A 7,127-nucleotide genomic window follows, 5' to 3' on the forward strand; every position below is an offset into this window, starting at 1 on the left:
AAGTCACGTCACTATAGCTCGATAGTTGCATTCTTCTCACTGTAGATATATTTGTTGGGTTTGATACCTTAAATCTCGTAGGGTCCTATTGAAGGAAATCAGAATCGGGATTTCCATGAGTAGTGAGATAAGACTATTCCAAATTACAATCATGAATCAACAAATCATTTACAGTCGACTACAAACAAACGGTTATGCGATTCATACAGAAATTACAGCATGTAAAATACAAATGAACAAGGGAGACAAACTCTTCGAACAATAGCAGATGTGTCTCCACGCTCCGTTGAGCGATTCTGATCAAACAACAGCGACCACGAACACTCGATCTACATGACCGCAACACCGCATGAACACTTCCTGCTCGTCCTTAATGATCTCCTCGGTCACGAACTCCTCCGCAACACGAACGGCCTCTACAGCACCACGAACGGCCTCTAGAAAACCTCGACGATGTTGAGTTGAGTCTGACACCACCAACAAGGTGACCTTGGTATTTTTGGTGTGAGAATCCAGAGGGTGAGCTCTGTTCGGACTTTGTATGAGGCAGACGAACGGAGGAAACAACGATCGCGTACACAACTGGGCAAGTGGAAGAAGGTCGAGACTTATCGTATAGGTTGATGCCCAATCGTTTAGATAAAGCTATGTAATCGTCTAGCAAAAGCTATGTGATCGTTTAGTCTATCGTTTAGCTCCATCTATCGCGTACAAACTCTACATGATTGTTTACCTTGGGCCAGCGATCGTCTAGCAAAACTATGCGATCGTTTGGTAAACACTGCAGAATCGTTTAGCTCACACCTGCACAATCGTTTATCATATATAATCAAAATATCTCTTGTAAATTTGAACATTTCAAATCAACACCAAGAACTGATCCTCAACATAATCCAAGCTACCAAGGGGACCTCATGGACCTGTAGCTCCGAAGCTCCAACGGTACGTGAATAACTAACTAAACTCTTTAGTCACGGGATCCACTATCCGTTAACTGCCAGGAACTCCACTAAAGATCGATAACTGAACTCTCTTTACTACAGATATATTATGTGTCCATCTTAACTAATCAAAAGTGCGACAACCCTTCATAGATCGCTTCTAAGTATAGTTGGGCCAATAATCGTTATACCCTTGTAGTTACATTTGTCTCCTTAAGTATCACTGATCCCTCTAATGAACATAAATCATAGTTCTACTATGACTGAGTCTTCTCTTCCAAAGAGAAGCTGTGGCCACTATGTTCAAGCCCCGGAATCAGCCCTTAAGGGAGCAATCTCTCTATTTATCCCTGCTTCAGGAAATAAGTGAATTCCATATTGTGGATTGAGTTCCCAGCTCCCAGATCAGGCAAGTCCCCAAAAAGGTAGGCATGTTGAGTTGACAATCTGGCCACTCTTACCCATACTAATCAAAGGACCGCCCTCAAAGGTAGGAGTTCACAAAACACTCAGGATTGAGGTCGTGTCACCTATGGTCGTTTAGGTAAGATGCAAGTCTCTAGTATCAACGGCGTTATATACAGAGTCTAGACATCTCGTGGTCCAGGTTTTATACAAACTCTTTGTATAGGACACCCCCGCTCCACGTCTCCATATAAATGGTCAGGATCTACCATCTGTAGTAGTTTACAACACTTGCAAACCTCTATAAAGCGTGTTGTATCCGTAGTGTCACAAGGATCAGGTATCCCACCTTAATCCTTATACTACAGACCGATTTAGGTTATCACTTAAGGCATGATCCACTTGTATATCACATATACATGCCTAAGTTCACATAAGATAACCAAGAAGCTTTGTTTATTGGATATGAGTAAATACCAGAATTAAATAACACTTATTTTATTCATTGAACAATGTGTATCTTTACAAAACAACGAGACTCCGGGAGAATTAGGACACCAATCCCAACACCTATAGTTTGTAAACCTTGTATGAACAAACATATCTGTGATTAATAATATTTGATATTTTATTCACTTCTTCTATGAAATATATGATATTTTAGTTTCATTAACCATAAACCAATAAACTAACATCCACGATTATCGTTGTAACTTAAACTTGTATATGGAGACATACAGGTGGATCATGTTTAAGTGATAACCTAAATGGTCTGTAGTATATGGATAAGGCTGGATACCTTATCCTGATGACACTACGAGTATGGCCTACTTTGTAGATGTTACAAATGTTATAAAGTGCTACAATGATCTAATCCTGATCATTCATGTATTAGACATGCGAGCGGGAATATTCTATGCAAAGGAGTTTATATAAGACCGGACCACGAAATGTTTAGTCTTGTTATATAACATCATTCATAATAGAGACTTTCATTTCACTAGGATGACCATAAGTAACATGACCTTAATCCTTAGTAAGTTGTGAACTTCTGCCTATGAAGGCGGTCCTTTGATTTGTATGGATGATAGTGGCCATATCGCCAACTCAACAAGCCTACCATTTTGAGAATTTATCTGATTGGGGAGCTAAAAAATCAGCTACACAAGATGGAATTCACTCTGTAATATTCTGAGTTTTTCATTATTCAAATTCTGTATTTTCGTAAAATTTGAGATCAATTTTGTTAATTTAAGTTTGGTTTTGTTTAAAGGGAAGATGTGAATTTATGTCGCATTAATTTAATTTTAAGTTAATGTTGAGAATCTAAATTTATATTGGGGAAATTGATTTGATTTTGATTCTGGAATTTGAAGAGTTGGGAAGAGTTTTAAGGATATATATATTTAGAAATATTTGTGTAATGAGAGAAAGGTTAAAACAAAAGTGAAATAGAATATAATGGAATAAAATAAAATAAAGTTTTATTATATATTTTTTTTTTACTAAAATAACCTTTTTCTTTTTAAAAGAAAATTTAAAAACTTTTTTCTCTCTTTTCTTCTTCTTCCTCCCCCAACGTGAAGGTCCTCTCTGTGTGCCCTAATAGCTGTCGACTGTCTCCTCTCCAGCCGACACTGCACGCGTCCAACCGAGCCGTCACCAGTTCGCTGGTTGTTCGTTCGTGGGTCGTCGTTCGTGCAGGTCGGCTCGATCTCGTCAGCAAGCAGCGATCGTCCAGATCTCCTTCGCCGCGCGCCGATCTCACCGAGCCAATCATATTCGCATCCGCGCCGCAAACCGCTTGATCGTCGCGTGCCACGCCCGTCTCCCAGCAGCTCGAGCCGCTGCCATGAGATCCAGCCACGCCGGACCTATTCAACGGAGTCGTCTGCGTTAATGGTGTCGTCGTCGTCGCCTCAAGCCGATCTTCTCTACCACCTATTGCCGCACCGCCCAACCCCTGTTGCGCGGGTCTTCATCGAACGATTTGGGTAAGATTTTTTTTTTTTTTTTTTGTTAGGTTGGGTTTCTTGAAGGATTTTTTGGATGCCCATTAAGTTAGAAGGAAAGTTAAATTAGTCGCATTATTTTGACTTTAGATTTGAGCTTGGGAAACTGCTGAACTGGCTGTCCAGCGGATTTGAGATTGTTCGGCAAGAGTTTTAGTAAGAGTTGTGGTTCTTATTGTTGGTTTTTGGGCACACATTGATTACTGGATTAAATGTTGACTTAACTCTTGTATCTTGAAGGTTCCAAGTCGTCGTCCATTAGGATTTAAAATCTGTTAGGATGAGAATTTGGAGTTGAAATCTTGGGAGTGTTTATTGATCAAGTTTCGTTGAGTAAGCTTTTGGATATTTTGGATTTGGGTCTGAGGTTTCGCAATTATTGTCAGACTGAAATTTAATGGTTGTATTTGTATGTTAAGGCCATTACTTCAAATCGCTGTCATCGTTTGTTTGTCTGATTTTACCTGTAGATTTTCGATTAAGGTAAGTAATCTTACTACTTGAATTGCCCTAGTATCAGTCATGATAATTATGATTTATTGAGGATTATTAATTAGCATGATATTTATGTATGTCGTCATTGACTGAGGTTTGAAAGTATTAGAGCCAGGTATTGATAAATATGATTTACTGAGGATATATTGATGGTTTGATGTCTATGTATGCCTTATGGCATGAGGGTTTAAAAGACTAGATGTGCATAGAGATGTTTGAATGCTAGCATGATTTGAGTATATTATTATTCTTGGAGATTCTGCTGAATCTGAGGATGATGAGATGTATACGTATGTTATAGAGCTATGATGAAGAAATCTATATGTGTGTTATAGAACCATGATGATGAGATGTATATGTATGTTATGGGACTAAGATGACAAGATGTATATGTATGTTATAGAACCATGATGATGAGATGTATATGTATGTTATGAAACTAGGATGACGAGATGTATATGTATGTTATAGAACCATGATGATGAGATGTATACATATGTTATAGAGCTATGATGAAGAAATCTATATGTGTGTTATAAAACCATGATGATGAGATATATATGTACGTTATAGAACCATGATGATGAGATGTATATGTATGTTATGAGACTAGGATGACAAAAGGTATATGTATATTGTAGAACCATGATGATGAGATGTATATGTATGTTATAGGACTAGGATGACGAGATGTAAATGTATCTTGTAGAACCAATGATGATGAGATGTATATATATGTTATAGAATCATGTTATGATACTTGTGATGTTGAGGTCGTGATAGTGTCCTCACTGATTAGTTAGATGCCCATTAAAGGTTTGTTGTTCCTTCGAGATTCACTAGAGGTGGTGGTTTCCTTTGGGATTCACCCGAGGTTGTATGTCCTTCGAGATTCACTAAAGTCTGTGTGTCCTTTAGGATTCATTAGAGGTGGTGTTTCCTTTGGGATCCACTAGAGGTTTGTGTTTCCTTCGGGATTCACCAGAGGCGGTGCTTTCCTTCGAGATTCACCAGAGGTTGTTTTCCTTCGAGATTCACTAAAGGTGGTGCTTTCCTTCAGGATTCACTAGAGGTTGTATTTTCTTCAGGATTCACTAGAGGTGGTGGAGTTACTTGTTGAGTATTTTATACTCACCCTTTCTCATGTTTATGTTTTAGGTAAGAGTAGGGACGCGCCGATGAATGACAAGCAGAATTCGTGATCGAGCCACTGGGACCAGTTTTATGCTTCTGCTCATGGTGTTTAGATTTCTTTCACGTTTTTTCAACTTTCAGTCTTCATGTTTGAAACTTAATGATTAGTATTTGTTTCCAAACTTTTACAGTTTTCTAGACTCATTAAATTTCTAATTATGATTTATTGGTACCATGTTATTTGACTTTTTATTTAGTTTTAATGAAAATCTTTTATTTGATTTATTTATCTAGCATTTATTTCGCTATGAAAATGTGTCATTTTAAATTCTATGCATGCATGTGTATAGTAACAGCCTAGCTTGAGTCCTAAGGAGTCGGGTCGTTACACACTCCTTCCTCGATGCAGGGGTAAGTAGATAAATTGCTCCCTTAAGGGCTGATTCCAGGTCTTGAACAATGTGACGTCACACCCTCTTCTGGCCCGATAGGGGTTTAGTCATAGTGGGACTATGATCTATTGTTCATTAGAGGGATCAGTGGTACTTAAGAAGTTAAATGTAACTAAAGGGGCAAAACGATAATTTAGCCTAGCTGTACTTATGAGCAATTTGTGAAGGGTCATTGTATTGTTGATTGGTTATATCCAATGGATACAGAAATATATCTGTAGTGCGAAGAGTGCAGTTGCCGGTCTTTAGTGGAGTGTGCGACAGTTAATAGAGTTTAATTAATTATTCATGTACCGTTGAAGCTTCAAGCTACAAGTCCATAAGGTCCCCTTGGTAGCTCAAAATGATTTAGTTGAGAATCAGTTTTTGGATTAATTTGAATTGTTCAAATTAATAAGAGAGAATTGAATTATATATAATATAATTAAATTGATTCAATTATATATGATATAATTAACATAATGTATTTGATACATTATTGTTTAATTAGAAGAATAAATATTTATTTGAATGAGATTCAAATAATTGTTAAATTTAATATAAATATGTCATAAAATAGAGAAAAAGAACTATAGTTTATATTGTATATGATGCAATATTAAAACTGTAGATTATAAATCTAGTATGATAAGTTGGTTATCATATTTATTTATATTATTAATTATTTGATAATTAATCAATTTTTCTCTTTAACCACCTTAGTGGGAAGTTAAGTGGTTTTTTTTTTTTTTTTTTAATAGAAAAAAGAATAAAAGAAGTTAGTTCTAATTTTTCCTTTAACACAACACAATCTAAGCTACATGATTTAACCGAGCATATACGATATATTCTTTACTCTAAACGATTGAGAGACTTTCCTATGCGATAGAGAGTTTCTTCCTCAATCGTCTTCCTTCTCCAAACTTCTAAACTCCCTCCTAACCAAAATAGCTAGAGCCCACCACTCCTAGGTTCTCACCCCAAGAATACCAAGGTCACCAAGTGGTAGTGTCCTTTCTCTTTTGGTTCGTGTTCTAGTTGTTGTTTGATCGAGGAAAGTTTGTTGTTGTTCGAAGAGTTCGAGTTAGTTTGAGGGATTTGCGTGAAGAAGAGTTCTTCAAAGGTATAATCACTTGAACCCTAGTTCAATAGCATGCTATAATTTATGTTTTGATGCATAATCTGTATTGTTTTACTGTAAGCGTTTGTTTTCAATCGTAATGGAATTTGGACAATCCGCTTCCACTCATAGGTTCTCTGTAAAACGAGTTCCTTCAATATATTGTGTCCACTTGATTTAATCATAATCAGTAAGTCGACCCTTCATAGGTTGTGCGTAATAACGGCTGGATCAATATGCTATTTTACCCTCGATATTGCATCTTGCTCTTTGAGTTCCATTAATTCTTTAATGAGTAATTGGTTTGTGATCAAATCACTAAACCGGATCCCTCTCTGGCCAATGAGAGGGTGAGATCCCTTGTTCAAGACTTGGATTCAGTACTTAAGAGAACAACCTTTCACCTATCCCTAAATTGGGTAGGCGTGAATTCCTTATTGCACCCTATGTCCCCAGTTATCTATCCAGTCTTACCCCTGAAATGGGAGGTTTATTGAGCTGGCGCTATTGAGTCAACCCTCACCTATGCAAATCTAGGGATAATCCCGAATAAACAGGAGTTCATAGTTAGTTCAGATTAAAGATTCAA

General features: G+C 37.2%; 1 long non-coding RNA gene across 1 annotated transcript; it reads left to right on the forward strand.

Moving 5' to 3' along the window:
- Positions 1-2,895: 2,895 nt before the first annotated feature.
- Positions 2,896-5,236, forward strand: LOC120087699. Its single transcript, XR_005484650.1, has 2 exons — positions 2,896-3,340; positions 5,012-5,236. It is a non-coding gene; the product is annotated as an uncharacterized LOC120087699 (long non-coding RNA).
- The last annotated feature ends 1,891 nt before the right edge of the window (positions 5,237-7,127 follow it).

The sequence above is a fragment of the Benincasa hispida genome, chromosome 10, assembly GCF_009727055.1.
Source record: "Benincasa hispida cultivar B227 chromosome 10, ASM972705v1, whole genome shotgun sequence".
NCBI lineage: Eukaryota > Viridiplantae > Streptophyta > Magnoliopsida > Cucurbitales > Cucurbitaceae > Benincasa > Benincasa hispida.